This window comes from Emys orbicularis, chromosome 2 (genome assembly GCF_028017835.1).
Source record: "Emys orbicularis isolate rEmyOrb1 chromosome 2, rEmyOrb1.hap1, whole genome shotgun sequence".
NCBI lineage: Eukaryota > Metazoa > Chordata > Testudines > Emydidae > Emys > Emys orbicularis.
Window position 1 is genome coordinate 86,600,551 of NC_088684.1, and position 11,031 is coordinate 86,611,581.

Here is an 11,031-nt window from a genome sequence, read left to right on the forward strand (position 1 = left end):
CTATGACCAGGGCCGGCTCCAGGGTTTTTGCTGCCCCAAGCGGCGCAAAAAAAATAAAATAAAAAAAAAATAAAGCCGCGATCGCGATCTGCGGCGGCAATTCGGCGGGAGTTCCTTCGCTCCGAGCGGGCGTGAGGGACCGTCCGCCGAATTGTCGCCGAATAGCTGGACGTACCACCCCTCTCCGAAGCGGCTGCCCCAAGCACCTGCTTGGCAAGCTGGTGCCTGGAGCCGGCCCTGTCTATGACAGCTTCGGCTTCAGCCCTGAGCATGGCAGGGGGCTCCAGCTGTCAGGCAGATGGGCTGGGACTTCTGTGATTTATTGCCCGAGTCCTGTCCATGATTTTTACTAAAAATACCCATGACAAGTGCACCTTAGCCTTAGTGACAAGTGCACAAGAAAAGCATCCCAGATCTGGCCTTCTGGGAACTCCACAAGACCTATCTACTTACCCAGGGAAGGACATGATAAAGGTGAGTGCTCATGGTATGAAGGGGTATTTATTTAGACTTTTATTTTCCTCATGTACTCATTTGGTTTTGGGGTGAGGAGCAGCGGCTCCTTCAATCTTTTATGTGGCAGTATTATTAATTTGTGGCATCTAGACACCTTGCCTAAAGCCTGGCATAGCTAATATGTATTATTGTAAGCTAAAATAAATAAAATAAAGCCTCTCTCTCTTGGTTTTGTTTTCTTTTTGGAACTTTTAAACTCTTCTAAATCCAGTTTAGATGATGTAATAGATCACTTGAATAAAAATAACCTAATGGAAGCAGTAATTCCAAAGAGTATTATTTCTATTATATTGCCTGTCTACTACCACACACCAGAGGTAAAGCAGGAATGTTCATGAATTACCCAGATGAAAGTGTCTCAATGGGTGCAGCTTCTGACACTGTCCCTAGCATCCAGAGAAAGCCAAATCTCAGACCCCAACCTACACACACACACACGTTCATTTAAAAAAAAAAAAAAAAAAAAACCACACATGGACAGATAGAAGAAATAATGTTTGTCACTCAAAAAATAAATAGCTGAATGGAAAAAAATAGTACGAAACTGTGCATTACATATACACCACTTTGTAAGGTATTACGAGCTGTAAACTCTTTTAACCCCTCCCTACTTGTGTGATACTTGTCTCCTCATCAGACTCTGGCCAACAGGAAGCCTTCCGTTTCTTTTTAATATACATAGATAGGGAGAGAAATGACACTATTATGGACAAATGTATATGGAATCTGTAAACGTTTATTCTTTAATAATTTAATGTACAGCAGTGATTCACAAAAAAACAAATATAGTACAGACGCTCCCTGACTTACGCAAGCGTTCCGTTACGCCTTGCGTAACTCGAATTTTGCGTAAGTCAGAAACGTATCTCCAGCCCTTACACACACACACACACACACACACACACACACACACACACAGCGCAAAAAACCCCTCCTATTTCTAGCTTACGGAACTTTTTCCGTAAGTGCGGATTTGCGCAAGTCGGGTCTTGCATAACCCGGGGAGCATCTGTACTGCAAAAACTCAAAATGTTCTGACATGAGGACAGTGTGGGAATAGGATGGGAAACTGTACCTATATCATATACTCACAGTGTTACCAGTAAGATAATACTGTATATTATACCATATATCGGGGCGGGCAAACTTTTTGGCCAGAGGGCCACATCTGGGTATGGAAATTGTATGGCAGGCCATGACTGCTCACAAAATTGGGGTTGGGGTGCGGGAGGGAGTGAGGGCTCTGGCTGGGGGCACAGGCTCTGGAGTGGTGCCAGAAATGAGGAGTTCAGGGTGTGGGAGGTGGCTCCGGGCTGGGGCAGGGGGGAGGTGCGGACTCTGGCTGGGGTGCAGGCTCTGGGGTGGGGCTGGGGATGAGGAATTTGGAGTGTAGGAGGTGCTCTGGGCTGGGATCGAGGGGTTCAAAGGGCAGGAGGGGGATCAGGGCTGGGGCAGGGGCACAGGGGGGTGAGAGCTCCGTCTGGGGTAGGGCCAGGAATAAGGGATTTGGGGTGCAGGAGGGGGCACCTGGCTGGGACCAAGGGGTTCGGAGGGCTGGAGGGGGATCAGGGGCAGAGCTGTGGGAGGGGGTGAGGGGTGCAGGCTCCAGACCGTGCTTACCTCAAGCAGCCCCTGGAAGCAGCAGCATGTCCCCCCTCTGGCTCCTACGTGGAGGTGCGGCCAGGCAGCTCTGCACACTGCCCCATCCAGCGTGCAGACTACCTCCTGGCTGCCCCTACACGTAGGAGATGGAGAGGGGACATGCCGCTGCTTCTGGGAGTCGCGCGGAGCAGACCCTGGCCCCACTCCCCGGCTGGAGCGACAGAGTGGGGCAAGTCCCCGACCCCACTCCCCAGTGGGAGCTCCAGGACCGGATTAAAATGGCTGGTGGGCTGGACACAGCCCGTGGGCCATACTTTGCCCACCCCTGCCATATATAATATATTTTACATGCGCACGCATAAACAGACTATTCCTCTCCTTCTCTATGCAGTTCTTCCTAAAAAATTGGAGAACTATTGGAATACTGCATTGTATTGCAAATATAGACTTGAGGCTAAATACACACATCTTCCTGAATTTTGCAAAACTGGCTACTGAACTTATGTACTCACATGCAATAGATGGCTTTAACAAACATGCAGCAATTCCTATCTTTCAATTTTAGAGCTAGATCAAGGCCTCTCTTTTGAAAGTTCTCTGTTATTAAGAGAGAGACAATTCTACCAAAAGATTTAATGGAAAAAATAAAACAATTTGTGCAGAAAACAAGATTACTGGAAAAAAATTGAAAATTCTACTCACTGAAGGGGAATAATTTTGTGACAAGTGAGTAAAATCTGGAAAAAAAACAATCTTCATAGTAAAAAGCTGGAGAATAGATTTTATGCCAAGCTGTTAAATTTTTATAACAATTTTGCAAAGCTACTTAGAAAAAGTCCATCATCTTATCCTTTCATCGTCACCTACTCTCCCCCTCCCCCCCAACATGTTCAGAAATCCGCTATTTAGGTGTCACACACTAATAGGATATGAATTCACTTTTTCTTAATCAGTCTTGACAATATCAACAAACAAACAATCTTAAGATTTAAACAGCTAGCCCACTCCCTGAAGAGCAGAACTGAAAATGCAAAAATTAATATTGAATTCTCAATCCATTCTTAACAGTTCACTTTCACAGAAGCCAAATATATACTCTCCTGGTTTAACAAAAATATTAACTTGGCCTTTTTCCTTTTGAGACTCAACAAGTCTTTCTGCACATACATTGCCTCCCTTCTCTTAAAATTAGCTGTCTTTTTTATGCAGCATAAGACATTCTACTGAATCAGATAGGTAAAGCTGCTCTAACATTTGTTTACAGAAACATGACAGTGAAGACTGACACCTTGATCATCATTTAACATCAGGTAAATCAACTAGGGTGTCACTTAAATTTTTTTTCAAAATCAAGAATATGGTAGCAGGCATCCTAAAACCCTAACTTTACTTCTAAGGCTTGGTGTGTCTTGTAGTGATGGTCTACCGTGGAACTACAGGCACACAGAAAATGGTGAATGCCTTGGAAGTGTGTGCTTATTTCATTGCAAAGTCATCCCACTATTACATTGCACACTGAATTAAATAAAGATAGCTTATTTACAACAATATGCAACTATTCACTTTTAAAAAATAAACTACAGAAATTAAATGCACCCCCCCCCCCATGTTATTGTTTATACATAAATTCTAACTAGAAAAGATACAAGTCAAGAGAAATCTAGGACCCTGGTACATCATGTTTGCTGCCTCTCACCCTGCTTTTACCCCCATTACAAATATTTCTAGGATGGGGCCCTGAGCTCAGGGCCTTGGTACAATTGTCCCCCCTTTCCTCAGCCCTGAATGGTCATTGTGGGACTTGGGCTGCCTGTAAGTCAGGGGCTTCTGGGAAAAGAAATTTGTATAGCAATATCAATTGCCACAGAAGTCTTCGCAGGAATACACTCATTGTAGATCTTTAAGTGTATTCAAGTGTTTCTTTCTTCTGAGAAGGGGAATTTCTGAAGACAAAAAGGGAGAAACTTCATGTTCCCCATTTTATGATATTATGGGGTGTTGCAATATAGAGAGACAGCTATCCCCGTCTTTTCTCTCTGGAGGATCTAAAAAAAATTAAATATGAGGATGAATTAAGAGCCCTAGTGTGAATTCTGTGAAGTAATGGGGTTTTATTATACTATTATTTTATTTCCATTGGCTAACAGCTCTCCAAACTTCTTGTTTCGTTATCTTTGCAAGTATACTAGCTTCCACCTAAGACCCAGCTGGGCCATTTAGGATCCAAAGTAATCCTGTGTCAGTTTTCCCCCTAAACCTCTGACTTAAAGGGAAGAAAGTAATCTGTGGGATTTGGTTTTGTTTTTTAAGTGCTTCTTGCATCTTATTTTGTTATATATTTTTGTGCATTAAAGTTGTGTGGCAAACCCAGGACAAACAGCTACAAAGGGGGTAATAATCAGTCCCAGGGGGTTAAAAAGGTCTCTCCCAAGCCACTGAGGAGAGAGAACCATGGGGAAATAAGGTTCAGCTGGGCAAGGGGTTACTAGGGAACTAATTAGGTTCAGCTGGCTCCAACTGCTTGGGACCTTTTAAAACCCTTCCCGGCGTGGAAGGGAGGGGAGAGAGAGGGAGAGAACCAGGGAAGCTGCCAGTAAGTTAGGAGCAGCAAGGCTCTGAACCCTTCCTGCAAGGAAGGCTGCACTCTGTCCCCAGAAGGGAAGATAAACAAGCACCAGGGGCTGACTGAGAAAAGGAATAGCCAAACCCTGTGCTACCTGCAAGGATTTGCCTTGCCCAAGCCTGTGTCTCCAAGGCTAAAAAGGACTGAGCCTGCTGAGGAGAAGAAGGTACTTTGCCACAGTTGACAAAAGGATTGAGAGAAAGAGGGATGAACATCTAGATCTGGATTGCTTAGTAAGCGGGGCTCATTTGATCAACATTCAAGGTCATACATTTGGCAAAGAACATAGGTCATACTTACAGGATGGGGGGAATGTATCCTGGAAAGAATTGACTTTGAAAATGACGTAGAAGTTATGGTGGATAACCAACTGAACATGGAGTCCCCAGGATGATGCTGTTGCTAAAAACGTTAAATACAATTCTTGGATGCATAAGCAGGGCGATATTAAGGAAGAGCAGGGAGGTGATACTATCTCTATATATAACACTGGTAAGACAATTACTGGAGTAGTTCTGGGGTTCACACTTCAAAACAACACAAGAATATTGAGAAATTGGAAGAGTTCAGGAAAAAACTAAGAATGATTTGCAGTCTGGAAAACTTGCCTTACAGTGAAACAATTAAGAAGCTAAATCTATTTAGATTACCAAAGAGAAGGTTAATAAGCAACTTGATCACAGTCTATAAGTACCTACATGGGGAGAAGATTTCTGACAGTAGAGAGCTCTTTAATCTAGCAGACAAGGGCATAGTAAGAGCCAATGGCTGGAAGCTGAAGCTAGAGATAAAGTACATATTTTTAAGAGTGAGGGTAAATTAACCACTAGAACTTACTAAGGAAAGTGGTGGATTCGCTATCACTTGAAGTCTTTAAATCAAACTTAGATGTCTAAAAATATATTCTAGCTTCAATCAGGCTTGAGGCAGAAATTACCCGGTGAAATTCTTTGACGTATGTTATACAGGAGGTCAGACTAAATTATCATAATGGTCCCTCCTGGTCTCTCAATCTATGAATCCTCCCCTTAGTCAGACAACACTGGCAGTTAAAAATGGCCCATTAGGGTTCATTTACTCTTGATGTTAAGAGTCCAGAAAGAGGCTCAAACCTTGTGCTCAGATACTAAGATAATGAACATGCTAGAAAATGAAATATATAGATTACACTGATTTTAAAGGCTGCTATTATATGGCTTTGCTATTACATCAGAGTACAATAAACTTGTGCTAAACTCTTGAGCAAAATGGCCTTGCTGTATCTAATTATATTGGTGGCAGTTTCCCCACTTAAATAGCATGCATGATCTTCTCCTACACTATGCAGATATGGAGGATTGGAGCAAAGTGAGGAAGAGTCATTTATATTCCTCCCTTTATTGTGAATAGAGGGTGATGTATGGGTGCAACTGAGTGATTTAAAGAAAGATTCACTTCAGAACAGTGGAGTGCACATCTCAGAGGAGGAGTCAAGGGTGAGATTTTGACCCCAGTGAAGTCAATGGCAAAACTCCAACTGGCTTCTATGGCTTCTATTCAAGATCTATAAACATTAGACTTGATGCACTTTTAAAAATCAGAATCAGTTTAAGTGACTTGACAATTCTTGAGACTTCATTTTTCTGTTTCAATATAAATTGTTGTTGGTGACTTTTTAGAATGCTACCTACTATCTTAAGGGCCACCTATATATTTGAATTAATGCCTTTACTGACTATTTTGCTTGTAGTTCATTATCTATCCACAACCCAACAATTATCAATCCATCTCCCTACCAATACTGAATTGATCCCTACAGTGTATATACAGTATACTGCTCCAGTTAAGAAATATATCAAGGCCTGAAGTTAGGGAAACGTTCATATATTTTTCCAGAGAAAATAAATTTCACCTCTTCAGAGCTTCAGCCAAGTAGAACCAAATTATTAAGCAGCAAGAAAACTTAACTAAGAGCCCTTTAGAAAGGCCAAGGGCAGACTGACAGGTATAATAGTTTAATTTATTGGCAACTGCAGAGGAATTAAAATAATATATCCCTTTATTGGGACACTTGAAAGTCATACATATTCAACTGAGATATAAATGGCATAAGATATTTACAAATTAACTTTAATTGGTTAGTATTTCGTTTATTTGTTTTTAAACAAGATTTTGTTTTTCAGAAAATGACTGCATCCCACTATAATTGCTATCACCTAGCATGCATAATACCAAGAAAGCAAGCTTTAATAAATACTGTAGTTGGGTTTTTTTATTTTTAAAATTAAATGAGTGCTTATTTACAGTTCTGGATTGACTGCCATGGAGACAAGAGTCCTCTATTTATCTGCACAATGATTACAGCACACGGAGACAGCATCCCAGGATAGGGATAACTGGTGAAGACTTGTCAGAGAGGGAACGTTGAATTTTGAGGAAAAGCGCCTTGCCCTGGTCGCAGAAAAACGCCAGAAAAGAAAGGAAAGACAACAGTCACACAGCAATTGCAGCCCAACCCGGTCTTCCAGCACCACCTGCAATGTCTGCTAACGAGCCTCTGGCTCAAGAATGGGACTCTTCAGTCACCGACGGACCCATGAAAAATAAAACCTGTGAAAGAGATCATTCTCAACCTCGAGGAATCGCCGATGATTACAGCACATAAAATGGCAGTATAAGCTTTCCTAAATCACCCACATCCTGTGCCTCATCCCTGACCTAGGAGGATTTCCTCTGGACAGGGCAGTTCAATCTCCATGCAAATTCATAGGGCCCTACCACATTCATGGTCCATTTTTGTAAATTTCACAGTCATAGCATTTTAAAAATCTTAAATTTCACAGTGTTGTAACCACCAGGAATATGTATTTTTAAAACAGCAAAATATAAACATATAAAGTCCTTAAGACTCAGCGTTTCTCAAACTGGGGGGGGGGCAACCTAAAAGGGGCTGGCAAAGCTATTTAGGGGGGTCACAGTATTGCCACCCTTAGTTCGGTGCTGTCTTCAGAGCTGGGCGGTCGGAGAGTGGTGGCTGCTGTCCAGGCACCTAACTCGGAAGGCTACGACCCCCCACCAGCTGGCAGCAGTATTGCCACCCTTACTTCTGCATTGCTGCTGGTGGGGAGGCGTAGCCTTCAGAATTAGGTGCCTGGAGAGCAGCCGCCACTCTCCAGCCGTCCAGCTCTGAAGGACAGGGTAAAAGTACACAAATGTTCAGATTTCACAATCAGTGACATGTTTTTCACAACCATGAATTGGGTAGGGCCCTACTCTTTCTGCTCTCACCTCTACTAAAAATGCTACAAAGCATGCCAATTATGCTTTTGGTAGTGATATTGTGATGTTCTACAAATGCAATTCACAAAGGCCACTGAACAGCAGTCAAATGGTAATAATTTTTAGTCACTATATTTTATATTGTAGTAGCACCTAGAACAGGGGTTAATAAAAAGCTGAGTTAATAATAAAATGTTTTAGCAATGACTAGCTCTGTGTACAATTCATAGTCATAATAAACTAATCAGGAGCAGTAATCACATCTTGCCACCTGCATAACCTTTACCGGATGGCAGTATTCTGTAGGGATCACAGAAGAGGTGAGTTTTAAAGGGGAATTTTAAGGAGGATACGGAGATAGTTTTATAGATTGTGACAATGGCTGGCTTCAAACCAGCCATTCAAAACTTATGACATTGAAATTAGGCTAAAACAAGAAGTAGCAAGAAATTAAAAATGAGCATAAGTAGCATCGTTCGGATCAAGATTAGATGTAGGGCAAGCTTAAGACTTTGGATCTAAGGCTGAACTAGAGCTAAATTTTGGGTGTGAATTCAAGGGCACCAAACTCTCACAACTGGTTGTGAGATTTCTGCCATCTTGGGCTACACCTAAACAGGATCCAGAAAACACACACTTTTTGGGTCTGGATCTTCACTAGACCCAAAATTGAAAGGATGAGTTCATATCCAAGAAAATGGATCTAACTCTCAATATATTCAGATACTTCAGGTTTCAATCCTCCCTCATCTCTGCCGAAATTACCTGGGCCCTATCCTGCTTTCATTTACAAAAGTATAGATCTGTGTAAGTCCACTGAACTCAACGGAGTTGCACTGGTGTAAGTGGGCCCACAATATCTTTAAGACAATTGCCTAACCCCCTTAGAAACTTCACAAGAAAACTATTCTCATTAGGTGCTTTTTTCATCGTATATGTTCCTGTACACTCTACTATTACTGCAGGCTCATTTATAATTCTGAATTCTGCCTCTTTCATTATGAATTACCTGTCACTTGGATCAGTTTTATTTTGATAAGATGCACAGTATAAGACACAGAACTCTTGCCATTCCCCTTTTAAAAAAAATCTTTGTTTTCAGTATATTTCGCAAATCCCAGTAATAAAAATGGAACCAATAAGATATGAGAGGAGACCAATGATTCATTGCTGACAGTCTGGGCCAGATTTTTAGAAACGTAACACATCAACCAAAAAAAGTGGGTTTTTTAAATCTTATGAAATTATTAGTTGTGACGTTTTATTAAATCCTTTAGACAGACTATCATTTATGGACTTAGTCATTTTACGAGCTAATCAGCATCTGAAAGTAGCGTCTCATGTGTCGTTGAATCATCTGACTTTGAATGATTTCTTAACACTTAATGTCAGCCCACAATGAAAACTTCATTAGGAAAGAGGTGTGAAAATAGCAGTGAATTAGAGTGTGTGTAGGGGGGATTGTCACCTTGCTGTTAAACATATGAAAGAAAAAGGGCTGTTCAGCTTAGAAGAGACAAATAAGGGGCACATGATAGAGATCTATAAAATCATTAATCATGTGGAAAAAGTGACTAGAGTTACCTGATGAAATTAACAGGCAGCATGTTTAATACAAACAAGAGGAAGTGCTTTTTCACACAACATGCAACTAACCTATGGAACTCATTGCCATGGGATGTTGTGATGACCAAAAAAGCACTAGATAAATTCATGGTTCATCAATAGCTATTAGCCAAGATGGTCAAGATGTAGCCCCATGCTCAGGGAAATCCTAAATCTCTGACTACCAGAAGTCAGGCAGTGGAAGACAGGGGAGAATCACTCCATAATTGCCATTTCGTATGCTCTCCCTGAAGCTCAGGTATGGGCCACTGTCAGACAGGATACTGGGCAAGATGGACCATGGTCTGACCCACTATGGCAGCTCTTAGGATGCTTCCTATTATGGAGATGCTGTCAATTAAGGCATAATTATATTCTTCATTGTTATTCCCTCTACATACTTGATGTGCCTCAAGTCATCATTGCACTCATTAAAAACCAACAGTATTGTATCCCATGTCACTATTTAAATGAAATAACAGCATACAAATTCCTGACTGAACAAAAAAAACAAACAAAAAACCACTTAACAGAAGTTTTCCCAATGAGTGGGATCCTTGAAAAACAACAGAAGCCTTGATGAGAAGGATTCTACATTTGAAACCTATATACACTAGTCGCTGAGGCTTTCAATTGTTTTTGAACTTAGTATTATTTATAAGCCTGACGGCAGGAAAATAATAAAGTAATTCTGAAGGGGATGCATTTTTATTCATGACATGACAAATTCAGCTTGTAGGCCACCTAAAAACCATAAGCTTCATTTTGAAAAATCAAAACGGAGTCAGAGGTTGAATCAGACTATTCTGTTCCAGGTTTTGTACAGCACCTAGCAGAATGGGGCCCTGGCCTGCCTGAGGCCCTTTCTACACTTTATAAATAATGTTTCCATCTGAGCAACAGTGCTTTTTAGATGCTAATCAGTAACATTTATACCTTATCTTAAAACCCATGTACTTTATGTTCGTACTTTAAATAGCTCAGATCATTTCTTTACCCTGCATGAAATGAGAGGTCACATATTATGCACATAATAATGTAATCTCAATTGCAATTATGCTGCAGAAAAAACGAAAACAAAAAAAACCTTTCATTTGAAGGCTAACTAGATTCAAAATAACCCAGTTCTCATCAGAGTGTTAACACTCAATTCAATTAAGTCAATCAATTTAACAAGCATTTAATTAAAAACAAGTTAGCAAGTCAACAGAGGTATTTGAAATATTTATTAAGTACATTTCAAACAAACAGGATGTAGTTAAAAATCAAATGTATGATTAAAAACACATTGGCCTATTTCTAGGAGACATGAACTACTGGTAAAAAACACAATACTAAGCAGGACACTCCAGAGTGCTAAGCATTAAAAGGCAATCAACCAGCCCTTCCTAACACTCTGCATGGTGAAAATACGTGCTACGCATTTG